The sequence below is a fragment of the Lissotriton vulgaris genome, unplaced genomic scaffold (genome assembly GCF_964263255.1).
Source record: "Lissotriton vulgaris unplaced genomic scaffold, aLisVul1.2 SCAFFOLD_739, whole genome shotgun sequence".
NCBI classification, from domain to species: Eukaryota; Metazoa; Chordata; class Amphibia; order Caudata; family Salamandridae; genus Lissotriton; species Lissotriton vulgaris.
The window spans coordinates 545,442-561,356 of record NW_028250317.1 but is presented as its reverse complement, the minus strand read 5'-3'; the positions used below and the strand labels follow the sequence as shown (position 1 = coordinate 561,356).

At 45.4% G+C, this 15,915-nt stretch overlaps 1 long non-coding RNA gene across 1 annotated transcript in view; it reads right to left on the bottom strand.

The window, feature by feature from the left end:
* The window catches only part of LOC147663299 (uncharacterized), a 57,315-nt gene extending 44,459 nt beyond the window's left edge, over positions 1 to 12,856 (bottom strand). The window contains exon 1 of the long non-coding RNA XR_015305357.1: positions 12,531 to 12,856. This is a non-coding gene — a long non-coding RNA (uncharacterized LOC147663299). The remainder of the gene's footprint in view (positions 1 to 12,530) is intronic.
* Between the last annotated feature and the right edge of the window lie 3,059 nt (positions 12,857 to 15,915).

Genomic DNA, 15,915 nt, shown 5'->3' with positions numbered 1-15,915 from the left:
TCCCTTCCCTATGTATATAGAGATAACTCTAATCACTAGTGTATGCGTAGACCTTTGTACTCTCTTCCATTCCTATGTGACTCTTACAGTATATCCATTCGTATCCCTTCCCTATGTATATAGAGATAACTCTAATCACTAGTATATGCGTAGACCTTTGTACTCTACCATTCCTGTGTGACGTTTACAGTATATCAATTCGTATCCCTTCCCTATGTATATAGAGATAACTCTAATCACTAGTATATGCGTAGACCTTTGTACTCTCTACCATTCCTGTGTGACTCTTACAGTATATCCATTCGTATCCCTTCCCTATGTATATAGAGATAACTCTAATCACTAGTATATGCGTAGACCTTTGTACTCTACCATTCCTGTGTGACTCTTAGAGTATATCCATTCGTATCCCTTCCCTATGTATATAGAGATAACTGTAATCACTAGTGTATGCGTAGACCTTTGTACTCTCTACCATTCCTATGTGACTCTTACAGTATATCCATTCGTATCCCTTCCCTATGTATATAGAGATAACTCTAATCACTAGTATATGCGTAGACCTTTGTACTCTACCATTCCTGTGTGACGCTTACAGTATATCCATTCGTATCCCTTCCCTATGTATATAGAGATAACTCTAATCACTAGTATATGCGTAGACCTTTGTACTCTCTACCATTCCTGTGTGACTCTTACAGTATATCCATTCGTATCCCTTCCCTATGTATATAGAGATAACTCTAATCACTAGTATATGCGTAGACCTTTGTACTCTACCATTCCTGTGTGACGCTTACAGTATATCCATTCGTATCCCTTCCCTATGTATATAGAGATAACTCTAATCACTAGTATATGCGTAGACCTTTGTACTCTCTACCATTCCTATGACTCTTAGAGTATATCCATTCATATCCCTTCCATATGTATATAGAGATAACTCTAATCACTAGTGTATGCGTAGACCTTTGTACTCTCTACCATTCCTATGTGACTCTTAGAGTATATCCATTCGTATCCCTTCCCTATGTATATAGAGATAACTCTAATCACTAGTATATGCAGTAGACCTTTGTACTCTCTACCATTCCTATTTGACTCTTAGAGTATATCCATTGGTATCCCTTCCCTATGTATATAGAGATAACTCTAATCACTAGTATATGCAGTAGACCTTTGTACTCTCTACCATTCCTATGTGACTCTTAGAGTATATCCATTGGTATCCCTTCCCTATGTATATAGAGATAACACTAATCACTAGTATATGCGTAGACCTTTGTACTCTCTACCATTCCTATGTGACTCTTAGAGTATATCCATTCGTATCCCTTCCTTATGTATATAGAGATAACACTAATCACTAGTATATGCGTAGACCTTTGTACTCTCTACCATTCCTATGTGACTCTTAGAGTATATCCATTTGTATCCCTTCCCTATGTTTATAGAGATAACTCTAATCACTAGTATATGCGTAGACCTTTGTACTCTCTACCATTCCTATGTGACTCTTACAGTATATCCATTCGTATCCCTTCCCTATGTAGATAGAGAACTCTAATCACTAGTATATGCGTAGACCTTTGTACTCTACCATTCCTGTGTGACTCTTACAGTATATCCATTCGTATCCCTTTCCCTATGTATATAGAGATAACTCTAATCACTAGTATATGCGTAGACCTTTGTACTCTACCATTCCTGTGTGACTCTTACAGTATATCCATTCGTATCCCTTCCCTATGTATATAGAGATAACTCTAATCACTAGTGTATGCGTAGACCTTTGTACTCTCTTCCATTCCTATGTGACTCTTACAGTATATCCATTCGTATCCCTTCCCTATGTATATAGAGATAACTCTAATCACTAGTATATGCGTAGACCTTTGTACTCTACCATTCCTGTGTGACGCTTACAGTATATCCATTCGTATCCCTTCCCTATGTATATAGAGATAACTCTAATCACTAGTATATGCGTAGACCTTTGTACTCTCTACCATTCCTGTGTGACTCTTACAGTATATCCATTCGTATCCCTTCCCTATGTATATAGAGATAACTCTAATCACTAGTATATGCGTAGACCTTTGTACTCTACCATTCCTGTGTGACTCTTAGAGTATATCCATTCATATCCCTTCCCTATGTATATAGAGATAACTCTAATCGCTAGTGTATGCGTAGACCTTTGTACTCTCTACCATTCCTATGTGACTCTTACAGTATATCCATTCGTATCCCTTCCCTATGTATATAGAGATAACTCTAATCACTAGTGTATGCGTAGACCTTTGTACTCTCTACCATTCCTATGACTCTTAGAGTATATCCATTCATATCCCTTCCCTATGTATATAGAGATAACTCTAATCACTAGTATATGCGTAGACCTCTGTACTCTCTACCATTCCTATGTGACTCTTAGAGTATATCCATTCGTATCCCTTCCTTATGTATATAGAGATAACACTAATCACTAGTATATGCGTAGACCTTTGTACTCTCTACCATTCCTATGTGACTCAGAGTATATCCGTGTCTATCCCTTCCCTATGTATATAGAGATAACTAATCACTAGTATATGCTGTAGACCTTTGTACACTCTACCATTCCTATGTGACTCTTAGAGTATATCCATTGGTATCCCTTCCCTATGTATATAGAGAACTCTAATCACTAGTATATGCGTAGACCTTTGTACTCTACCATTCCTGTGTGACTCTTACAGTATATCCATTCGTATCCCTTCCCTATGTATATAGAGATAACTCTAATCACTAGTATATGCGTAGACCTTTGTACTCTCTACCATTCCTATGTGACTCTTAGAGTATATCCATTCGTATCCCTTCCCTATGTATATAGAGAACACTAATCACTAGTATATGCGTAGACCTTTGTACTCTCTACCATTCCTATGTGACTCTTAGAGTATATCCATTCGTATCCCTTCCTTATGTATATAGAGATAACACTAATCACTAGTATATGCGTAGACCTTTGTACTCTCTACCATTCCTATGTGACTCAGAGTATATCCGTGTCTATCCCTTCCCTATGTATATAGAGATAACTAATCACTAGTATATGCTGTAGACCTTTGTACACTCTACCATTCCTATGTGACTCTTAGAGTATATCCATTCGTATCCCTTCCCTATGTATATAGAGATAACTCTAATCACTAGTATATGCGTAGACCTTTGTACTCTACCATTCCTGTGTGACTCTTACAGTATATCCATTTGTATCCCTTTCCCTATGTATATAGAGATAACTCTAATCACTAGTATATGCGTAGACCTTTGTACTCTACCATTCCTGTGTGACTCTTACAGTATATCCATTCGTATCCCCTCCCTATGTATATAGAGATAACTCTAATCACTAGTATATGCGTAGACCTTTGTACTCTCTTCCATTCCTATGTGACTCTTACAGTATATCCATTCGTATCCCTTCCCTATGTATATAGAGATAACTCTAATCACTAGTATATGCGTAGACCTTTGTACTCTACCATTCCTGTGTGACGTTTACAGTATATCAATTCGTATCCCTTCCCTATGTATATAGAGATAACTCTAATCACTAGTATATGCGTAGACCTTTGTACTCTCTACCATTCCTGTGTGACTCTTACAGTATATCCATTCGTATCCCTTCCCTATGTATATAGAGATAACTCTAATCACTAGTATATGCGTAGACCTTTGTACTCTACCATTCCTGTGTGACTCTTAGAGTATATCCATTCGTATCCCTTCCCTATGTATATAGAGATAACTGTAATCACTAGTGTATGCGTAGACCTTTGTACTCTCTACCATTCCTATGTGACTCTTACAGTATATCCATTCGTATCCCTTCCCTATGTATATAGAGATAACTCTAATCACTAGTATATGCGTAGACCTTTGTACTCTACCATTCCTGTGTGACGCTTACAGTATATCCATTCGTATCCCTTCCCTATGTATATAGAGATAACTCTAATCACTAGTATATGCGTAGACCTTTGTACTCTCTACCATTCCTGTGTGACTCTTACAGTATATCCATTCGTATCCCTTCCCTATGTATATAGAGATAACTCTAATCACTAGTATATGCGTAGACCTTTGTACTCTACCATTCCTGTGTGACGCTTACAGTATATCCATTCGTATCCCTTCCCTATGTATATAGAGATAACTCTAATCACTAGTATATGCGTAGACCTTTGTACTCTCTACCATTCCTATGACTCTTAGAGTATATCCATTCATATCCCTTCCATATGTATATAGAGATAACTCTAATCACTAGTGTATGCGTAGACCTTTGTACTCTCTACCATTCCTATGTGACTCTTAGAGTATATCCATTCGTATCCCTTCCCTATGTATATAGAGATAACTCTAATCACTAGTATATGCAGTAGACCTTTGTACTCTCTACCATTCCTATTTGACTCTTAGAGTATATCCATTGGTATCCCTTCCCTATGTATATAGAGATAACTCTAATCACTAGTATATGCAGTAGACCTTTGTACTCTCTACCATTCCTATGTGACTCTTAGAGTATATCCATTGGTATCCCTTCCCTATGTATATAGAGATAACACTAATCACTAGTATATGCGTAGACCTTTGTACTCTCTACCATTCCTATGTGACTCTTAGAGTATATCCATTCGTATCCCTTCCTTATGTATATAGAGATAACACTAATCACTAGTATATGCGTAGACCTTTGTACTCTCTACCATTCCTATGTGACTCTTAGAGTATATCCATTTGTATCCCTTCCCTATGTTTATAGAGATAACTCTAATCACTAGTATATGCGTAGACCTTTGTACTCTCTACCATTCCTATGTGACTCTTACAGTATATCCATTCGTATCCCTTCCCTATGTAGATAGAGAACTCTAATCACTAGTATATGCGTAGACCTTTGTACTCTACCATTCCTGTGTGACTCTTACAGTATATCCATTCGTATCCCTTTCCCTATGTATATAGAGATAACTCTAATCACTAGTATATGCGTAGACCTTTGTACTCTACCATTCCTGTGTGACTCTTACAGTATATCCATTCGTATCCCTTCCCTATGTATATAGAGATAACTCTAATCACTAGTGTATGCGTAGACCTTTGTACTCTCTTCCATTCCTATGTGACTCTTACAGTATATCCATTCGTATCCCTTCCCTATGTATATAGAGATAACTCTAATCACTAGTATATGCGTAGACCTTTGTACTCTACCATTCCTGTGTGACGCTTACAGTATATCCATTCGTATCCCTTCCCTATGTATATAGAGATAACTCTAATCACTAGTATATGCGTAGACCTTTGTACTCTCTACCATTCCTGTGTGACTCTTACAGTATATCCATTCGTATCCCTTCCCTATGTATATAGAGATAACTCTAATCACTAGTATATGCGTAGACCTTTGTACTCTACCATTCCTGTGTGACTCTTAGAGTATATCCATTCATATCCCTTCCCTATGTATATAGAGATAACTCTAATCGCTAGTGTATGCGTAGACCTTTGTACTCTCTACCATTCCTATGTGACTCTTACAGTATATCCATTCGTATCCCTTCCCTATGTATATAGAGATAACTCTAATCACTAGTGTATGCGTAGACCTTTGTACTCTCTACCATTCCTATGACTCTTAGAGTATATCCATTCATATCCCTTCCCTATGTATATAGAGATAACTCTAATCACTAGTATATGCGTAGACCTCTGTACTCTCTACCATTCCTATGTGACTCTTAGAGTATATCCATTCGTATCCCTTCCTTATGTATATAGAGATAACACTAATCACTAGTATATGCGTAGACCTTTGTACTCTCTACCATTCCTATGTGACTCAGAGTATATCCGTGTCTATCCCTTCCCTATGTATATAGAGATAACTAATCACTAGTATATGCTGTAGACCTTTGTACACTCTACCATTCCTATGTGACTCTTAGAGTATATCCATTGGTATCCCTTCCCTATGTATATAGAGAACTCTAATCACTAGTATATGCGTAGACCTTTGTACTCTACCATTCCTGTGTGACTCTTACAGTATATCCATTCGTATCCCTTCCCTATGTATATAGAGATAACTCTAATCACTAGTATATGCGTAGACCTTTGTACTCTCTACCATTCCTATGTGACTCTTAGAGTATATCCATTCGTATCCCTTCCCTATGTATATAGAGAACACTAATCACTAGTATATGCGTAGACCTTTGTACTCTCTACCATTCCTATGTGACTCTTAGAGTATATCCATTCGTATCCCTTCCTTATGTATATAGAGATAACACTAATCACTAGTATATGCGTAGACCTTTGTACTCTCTACCATTCCTATGTGACTCAGAGTATATCCGTGTCTATCCCTTCCCTATGTATATAGAGATAACTAATCACTAGTATATGCTGTAGACCTTTGTACACTCTACCATTCCTATGTGACTCTTAGAGTATATCCATTCGTATCCCTTCCCTATGTATATAGAGATAACTCTAATCACTAGTATATGCGTAGACCTTTGTACTCTACCATTCCTGTGTGACTCTTACAGTATATCCATTTGTATCCCTTTCCCTATGTATATAGAGATAACTCTAATCACTAGTATATGCGTAGACCTTTGTACTCTACCATTCCTGTGTGACTCTTACAGTATATCCATTCGTATCCCCTCCCTATGTATATAGAGATAACTCTAATCACTAGTATATGCGTAGACCTTTGTACTCTCTACCATTCCTATGTGACTCTTAGAGTATATCCATTCGTATCCCTTCCCTATGTATATAGAGATAACTCTAATCACTAGTATATGCTGTAGACCTTTGTACACTCTACCATTCCTATGTGACTCTTAGAGTATATCCATTCGTATCCCTTCCTTATGTATATAGAGATAACTCTAATCACTAGTATATGCTGTAGACCTTTGTACTCTCTACCATTCCTATGTGACTCTTACAGTATATCCGTGTCTATCCCTTCCCTATGTATATAGAGATAACTCTAATCACTAGTGTATGCGTAGACCTTTGTACTCTCTACCATTCCTATGTGACTCTTACAGTATATCCATTCGTATCCCTTCCCTATGTATATAGAGATAACTCTAATCACTAGTATATGCGTAGACCTTTGTACTCTACCATTCCTGTGTGACTCTTTCAGTATATCCATTCGTATCCCTTCCCTATGTATATAGAGAACTCTAATCACTAGTATATGCGTAGACCTTTGTACTCTCTACCATTCCTGTGTGACTCTTACAGTATATCCATTCGTATCCCTTCCCTATGTATATAGAGATAACTCTAATCACTAGTATATGCGTAGACCTTTGTACTCTCTACCATTCCTATGTGACTCTTAGAGTATATCCATTCGTATCCCTTCCCTATGTATATAGAGATAACTCTAATCACTAGTATATGCGTAGACCTTTGTACACTCTACCATTCCTATGTGACTCTTAGAGTATATCCATTCGTATCCCTTCCTTATGTATATAGAGATAACTCTAATCACTAGTATATGCGTAGACCTTTGTACTCTCTACCATTCCTATGACTCTTAGAGTATATCCATTCATATCCCTTCCATATGTATATAGAGATAACTCTAATCACTAGTATATGCAGTAGAGGGGGGCAGGGGGGGAGGGGGGCTGAGAGGAGGGGGGGCTGAGAGGTCTGCAGCAGGCGCCTGCACACCCTGAGGTCTCTCAAAGACAGTATCTTGTCACAATGCAGCCTCCACCCCCCCTCCCGGGCATTTACTGCATTTGAAATGCAAGTTGCTTTTTCATTCATTATTGTGCAATTAAATCCTTTTTCTGTGGACTTCCTTTCTAGGTCTAATGTTCAATTCGTGGTGCTAGTTTGCGTGTGATCTTCCTCCGTGCGTGCACCCCCGCCCCGCGCTCCCCCCCCCCCCCCCCCCAGGCATGAAGACATCCTCGCGCCCCCCCCCCCCCCCGAGGCATGGAGACATCTCCCCCCGGCCCCCCAGGTATGGGACCCCCAGGCAGGGTCAGTCTTGTGAGTGTGACCCTCCAGGAATAGACTCCCCGGCCCCCCAGGCATGGAGCCCCCACCCCAAGCATGCAGCGCCCCCGCCCCCCCCCAGGCAGGGTCAGTCTTGTAAGTGTGGCCCCCCCAGCCCCCGCTGCGGACCAGGCCCGGTTCTAGGAGTTTTGGTCTGGATGGGACAAGGGTTTGTTTGGGCCACTGTGGGTCCAATATTTGTCACATCTGTAATCCCAAGATGTGCATCATCTCTGCTTCAAACAGGCGCACAGCATCTGGAGAGTTACTTTAGAGCGGCAGCTGAGGCCCATACTCCACAGCACAGCTCATCACTTCCAGCAGGCTCGGCTCCAGCAGCAGCAGCACTCCGAGCCGACTGCAAGAGCAGCTTAAGGTGAAGGAGGTCCCGGTACCACACCGAAGCCTGGACATCTGGCACTAGGAAGACGGGCGCTGAAAGCTTCGCCAAGGCTGGAGCCTGCTCTGGCTCGAGCCTGAAGCCTGGCCCTGGCCCGAGTCTGAAGCCTGGCCCTGACCCTGGTCAGCATTCAAGGACCGGTTGGACAACAACGCACACAACTGCAAGGAACTCTTCAACATCGTCAAAGAGCTTTCCAACCCCAGCGCAGGAAACAACGACATCACCCCATCGCAAGACCTCTGCAACTCCCTGGCTTCATACTTCCACAACAAGATCGCGGACATACACAACAGCTTCAACAACCAACCAACGCACACCATAACCGAACAACCACCCCCCACCACCACCCTCCACGCCTGGACCCCGATCAGCACCGAAGACACCATCCGCACGATGAACTCCATCCACTCCGGATCACCGACCGACCCCTGCCCTCACCACGTCTTCAACAAAGCCGACGCTGTCATCGCACCCCACCTGCGAGACATCATCAACACATCCCTCGACACCACCATCTTCCCCGAGAGCTGGAAACACGCCGAACTCAGCGCCCTACTCAAGAAACCAACAGCGGACCCCACCGACCTCAAGAACTACCGCCCCATCTCGCTCCTCCCGTTTCCAGCCAAAGTCATCGAGAAGACCGTCAACAAGCAGATGGCCGCTTTCCTCGAGACGAACGGATCCCTCGACCCCTCACAGTCTGGCTTCCGAGCCAACCACAGCACCGAGACCGCCCTCATCGCCGCCACCGACGACATCCGAGCCCTGATGGACAATGGAGAAACAGCGGCCCTCATCCTCCTAGACCTCTCCGCGGCATTCGACACGGTCTGCCACCGCACCCTAGTGCAGCGCCTCAGCAACGTCGGAATCCAGGACAAGGCGCTGGAGTGGATCACCTCCTTCCTCGACGGGAGAACACAGAGAGTCCGCCTACCACCGTACAAGTCAGAGGCCACCGAAGTCATCTGCGGCGTCCCCCAAGGATCATCTCTGAGCCCCACCCTCTTCAACGTCTACATGAGCCCCCTCGCGGCCATCGTACGCAAACACAACCTCAGCATAATCTCCTACGCCGACGACACCCAGCTGATCCTCTCCCTGACCAACGACCCCGCCGCCGCCAGAGCCAACCTGCACGAAGGGATGAAAGAGGTAGCCGAGTGGATGACGACCAGCCGCCTGAAACTGAACTCGGACAAGACGGAGGTCCTCATCCTGGGCCCCTCTCCCTCCGCCTGGGACGACTCCTGGTGGCCTCCCGCCCTGGGCACCGCACCCAAACCGACAGACCATGCACGCAACCTGGGCTTCATCCTGGACTCCTCCCTCTCCATGACCAGGCAAGTCAACAACGTCTCCTCGGCATGCTTCAACATCCTACGCATGCTACGGAAGATCTTCTGGTGGATCCCCACCGAGACCAGGAAGACCGTCACCCAGGCCCTCGTCACCAGCCGACTGGACTACGGCAACGCCCTCTACGCCGGGACCACCGCCAAGCTCCAGAAGAGACTCCAGCGGATCCAGAACGCCTCAGCCAGACTCATCCTCGACATCCCACGAACCAGCCACATCTCCGGACATCTGCGAGACCTTCACTGGCTCCCCGTCAACAAAAGAATCACCTTCCGCCTCCTCACCCACGCACACAAAGCCCTACACGACCAAGGCCCGAGCTACCTCAACAGCCGAGTCAACTTCTACGCTCCCAAACGCCACCTCCGATCAGCCAACCACGCCCTCGCCGCCGTCCCCCGCATCCGAAGAGCGACTACAGGAGGAAGGTCCTTCTCCCACCTGGCCGCCAAGACCTGGAACTCCCTCCCGACCGACCTGCGCCTGACCCAAGACCACCTCTCCTTCAGGAAGAAGCTGAAGACCTGGCTGTTCGAGCAGTAGCGGCTCCCCCCCCCCCCAGCGCCTTGAGACCCCACGGGTATGTAGCGCGCTTTATAAGTGTCACTGATTGATTGATTGATTGGTTCTGGCTCGAGTATGAAGCCTGGCTCTGGCTCGAGCCTGGCTCTGGCCCTGGCTCGAGCCTGGCCTGAAGCCTGGCCCTGGCTCGAGCCTGGCCCTGGCTCTGGCTCGAGCCTGAAGCCTGGCCCGAGTCTGAAGCCTGGCCCTGACCCTGGTTCTGGCTCGAGCCTGAAGCCTGGCCCTGGCTCGAGCCTGAAGCCTGGCCCTGGCTCGAGCCTGGCTCTGGCCCTGGCTCTGGCTCGAGCCTGGCCTGAAGCCTGGCCCTGGCTCGAGCCTGGCCCTGGCCCTGGTTCTGGCTCGAGCATGAAGCCTGGCTCTGGCTCGAGCCTGGCCCTGACCCTGGTTCTGGCTCGAGCCTGAAGCCTGGCCCTGGCTCGAGCCTGGCCCTGGCCCCGCTTGAGGTCCTGCTGGAGTGTCGGGCTCAGTGGGCCGAGCTATTATGTGCGTTCTGCCCGCCACCCTCCATCTACCCAGGATGTGGCATACCAGCCAGAGCTTGCAACTTTGGAACTGGTCGAGCTCGGTTCGAGTCATTGATTGGCTCAGCATCCTGTCACTCTGGCAAATCTCAAGTGCCTCAAAGACATGAATGTGACCTTGTACAATGTGACTGCTGTTCATGTGAAGCGCTTCGATAGCTCAGCTAGAGGTCACACTATAGAAACCTTAGGAGGTAAAAACAAAGCATCGACATAGGAGACAAACAGCCATTCAGCGATGATTTGTCCAAAATGACCACAAAACCTGGATCCATCGCAGCTTCTCCACTGAAGCTGCGGGAGCTTCGGGCAAATATTGTATTTCACCGAAACTCGATTTCCTTCATATATGCGCATGAAAGCACTTTTCAAATCCATAAATCAGAAAACCACCTATACAAAAAGCTAGTGTGTGAATTAAAAATACTAATGTTGCGCTATAATAATCTGGGCACATCCAGGGTCCACTTGGCACCTGTCTCGCCTGTTGGTTCACTGATAGCGCCGCCCCCAGTGTGAGGCAGCGAGGAACGACTGACTAAAAGCTCATGCTAGGGGCAGATTTATGAAGGCCTTGCGCCGCCGGGGCGTCACTTTTAACATGGTAATAAGTGGCGCCCCGGCGGCGCAAGGCCTTCATAAATCTGCCCCTAAGGGCCTTATTTATGAAGGCCTTGCGCCGCCGGGGCGTCTCTTTTTACCATGTTAAAAGTGGCGCCCCGGCGGCGCAAGGCCTTCATAAATCTGCCCCTAAGGGCCTTATTTATGAAGGCCTTGCGCCGCCGGGGCGTCTCTTTTTACCATGTTAAAAGTGGCGCCCCGGCGGCGCAAGGCCTTCATAAATCTGCCCCTAAGGGCCTTATTTATGAAGGCCTTGCGCCGCCGGGGCGTCACTTTTAACATGGTAATAAGTGACGCACCGGCGGCGCAAGGCCTTCATAAATCTGCCCCTAAGGGCCTTATTTATGAAGGCCTTGCGCCGCCGGGGCGTCTCTTTTTACCATGTTAAAAGTGGCGCCCCGGCGGCGCAAGGCCTTCATAAATAAGGCCCTAACACTTTTAACAAGTGCTTCTTAGTGCAGCGCTAGATTGTGACATAATTAGATCAAAGCTTTCCTGTGTTAAAGAAACAGTCTCATCAACATTTTAAAAAGTGTATCATATGTTACGTGATGTTTCAGGGCTCGGACCGTCCATGGGTTCTTCGAGCCGAGCCAGAGCCCGGGCTCGGCTCGCTCTCCCTGTTCACGTGTTTGCTGCCCACCTCCAGCCCCAAAACTCAATTAAACTTCTAAAGACCCTGAAAACGACATTTCGACTCCTGACATTGAGACTGATGAAGCGCAGGCAGGGTCAGTCTTGTAAGTGTGGCCCCCCAGGCATGGAGCCCCTCCCCCCCCGCTCTGCACCAGACTGACGCCGGCCCTGGGGGGAGATGGACGGGAGGATTATAGAAAGTTCAGGGGCCGCGACGGACCCCCCAGGTCAGGGGGGGGGGGGACGACGCATCTACCGGCCACTCCGGCCCTGATGACCCCCTCGGAGGCGCTACTCACCATGAAAGAACTCCGTGCAGGGCTTCAGGACGCCGTGGGGCTCCGTGCAGGGCTTCTGGGCGCTGTGGGGCTCCGTGCAGGGCTTCAGGACGCCGTGGGGCTCCGTGCAGGGCTTCTGGACGCCGTGGGGCTCCGTGCTGGGCTTCTGGAGGGCTCCGTGCTGGGCTTCTGGGCGCTGTGGGGCTCCGTGCTGGGCTTCTGGGCGCTGTGGGGCTCCGTGCTGGGCTTCTGGGCGCCGTGGGGCTCCGTGCGCTGTGTCCCTGACACGGACACACTCGACGCGCTACTGAGGGATCAAACCAGAGCGCTTCGGAGCCGCCGCCTATGTACCTGCCTCATTTGCATAATTAATGCCAGGTGAGTTTGGCGCCAGTTTGAACTCTTTCTCGTGCTTCCATTGGCTGGGCCTTCAGTGACATCACTTCCTGCACTGAGGGAATGTGTTTTTTTTGTGCCTTTAAAAGCAGCAGCTTCAGCCTTCGCGGGTTAGTTGCTTGAAATGTTGGCGGCGGGTGGGTGGATAATGTGATGGGAATTATTTATATGTTCAGACGCTTTTTGGCGCGTGGACGTTGTCCTTCTTTTGATATGAGAATAATTAAACAACATTAGTTTCTTTAGCTCTTTTGAAGAGTTTGACACACTTTTTTTTATTAGAAATGAAACGTGTTAGGTCAGAGGTTTTTAGTTTTTTCCTCGCAAAAAACAAAGTGTGTTTGTTTCAAGGTTCAATGTGTTAATACAATCACGTCATCTGTTCGATTCTTTTTTACACGTTGTTGAGCGGGTGGTTACACTGCAGGGGGGGGGGGGGTGACGTTTACAGAACTACTAATGGGTGTAAAACCAACAAAGGCTGCGATGGCCGAGCTGTCAACTTGTAAAGTGTATTCTTGGGTTCTAAAAAAATGTTTTTAAACTTCAAGGAGAGGTTTATTTAGAAATATTAATATGGTTCTAAACAATACTTCATATAGCAATTATTTGTTAATGCACACATGCAAGAAAGTTCAATAAAAAGTATTAATGATCAACTACACATGAAAATAATACCCGGAATTATAGAAGAGGACGCGTGTAGTCGCAGGATCACATGACGTGTAGATAACAACACTTGTGAATGAAACAATCTTAAGACATTATAGGAAATGATGAATGAAGCCTCACTGTACACCGAGCAGTGGGAGGTCCGGGGGCTTCTTGTTGTGAGAGATCGGGGAAAGAAGTTCTCTCCCAGTATCGTCTGGATATTGTGTGAAAGGCCCCAGAGGTGGAGTCTTTTTGTAGCAAGAGAGATGGGAAGGACAAATGCTGCCTCAAGGCGCTGGTTGTGACACCGCCACCACCACGCAAAATAAGACCATTGGAGGAATGTTTCCAGCTCTTTGATATCTGATGAAAAGCCACGGCTATTAATAAGTAGCCATTGGGATCGGCCTCCCTCCCAGTCCGGTGTTAGACCGCCTGGGAAAACATTTGTGAAGTAGAGGGGGATTGAGGGGTGAAAAATAGTGTTAATTTGTTGCCTACAAAATATAAAAACAGGTGATGAAGATCAGCGTTAACCTGGGAGCATGTCCAGAATGTATTAAGATTTGTGTTGTGAATTTTATTTAGGTATGCAGGTGTCAAAAATAATCGATTATAAAGAAAAAAAAGTGTTTGTGTTGTGCGGGCTGCTCTAGATGATTTCCTGATTTTAGTCCAAATTCTGTTCCAAAAGGAAATAGGTCAATTCACTCCCAAATCAGATTCCCACAACAGTTCTACTTTAGTTTTATCTGGAGCTCAGGGGAACCATTAAATGGGAATAAATGGTGGACGCTTTGGGGGTTATGCAGAGAAGATTATGCCAAGGGAAGGGGGGGTTGGTGAAGAGGAAGATTTGAGTTTAGCATAAGTATAAAGAATTACATTCTGCAAGATCAAAAATGTAGGATTAAAGGAAGAAGGTAGATGATATAGGGACTGTAATTGCGTACATTGAAAAGGGGAGCCCTGATCAAAAAGTTGATGACCCCAGAGCAGACCCCTGTGTCTCCAGCTCTTCCAGTATATAGGTGTTTTGTTAAGAAGGATTTGTTTGTTGTGCCAGATTGTAGAATTGAGAAAAGTATGTAAATTATGTGCAATAGATAGTAATTTACAGTGTTGCTTAATCATGGGAGTAGAGAGCATTTGCGGGTGAAGGAGCGATATTCCTGAAATGAGAAGGGAACTAAAAATGAGGTCTCCAGATCGACCCAGGGAGGTTTATCCTCAGTCTGATTGGTAATCCAATTTGTTAGTTGGCGTAACTTGTGATAATTGGCGCAATGGGGGAAATTGACACCGCCCTCAGATTTTGGATTTACTAATTTCTGTAACGCCATTCTTGATTTTTTTTATTATTCCATAAAAAGGAGATCAGAATAGAATTGAACTCTGAAAGAATTTAGATGGAATAGGTAGTGGATGTTGGAGAGGATATACAAAACTATTGGAGGTAGCATCATTTTGATTGTGTCAAGACGGCCCCACCAAGAGAGATGAAGGGGATACCAGCCTGCACTCAATGTTTAAAGTCCAGCAGACGCATTCTTGGGTTCTAATCGATGCTCCTGCTTTTGAGTTTATATCGTACGATTCAATGCAAAAAAAAATCTGGGCCCAAAGTTTTGGTTCCTAAGAGCGCAGCTGGTTTTAAGGAAGCTTGGGGTGCCCGATACCAAGGCTGTATAGTGTTTATTGTAGGTTATTAGACCTCGTTAATTCACTTCCAGACACTTCCTGACTTTGTTACTCTAGTGCAGTGGTCTTCAAACTGTGGGGCGCGCCCCCCTGGAGGGCGGGGGGGGGGCGTTGAGACATCTCAAGGGGGCGCCAGTCGACCATTTGCAACCATCAGTGCTGCATGGTCCTTCACAGACGGCTTCCACTAGCTGAATCTGGTTAAAGTAATATCCATTGTAGGATAACTGGGCGTGATTTACAGATGGGGTCGTGTAAAATGGGCAGGTTCTACTCGGATGGGGTAAATCTGCCTTCAGTGGGACTTTTGCTGGCTGAATTACCGACAGCAGACCCGTACTACGGTCATTTAAGTTACTGAAACATAAACAAATAGTTGCTGATATAAACTACGTGCATTTGTCAAACACTGTTAAAACGTGAGAAACACTGCCCCGTTTACTGTACAAGGACTTTCATCGACATTAGGACTCCTGCATCACCCCATTGAAGCAGAGGAGAAACGGTGTGCTTGTAGCAAGTGTAAGGCCACTCTCTCTTTAGTGCAGATCTTCTTTCTACGCAATGTTTGAACACAATTGTATTTTGTATTTTTGTGGCCGTTTTCTATTGGGTTAATGGAGGGGCTCTGCGAGGGATAGAGGTGGTCAGACCA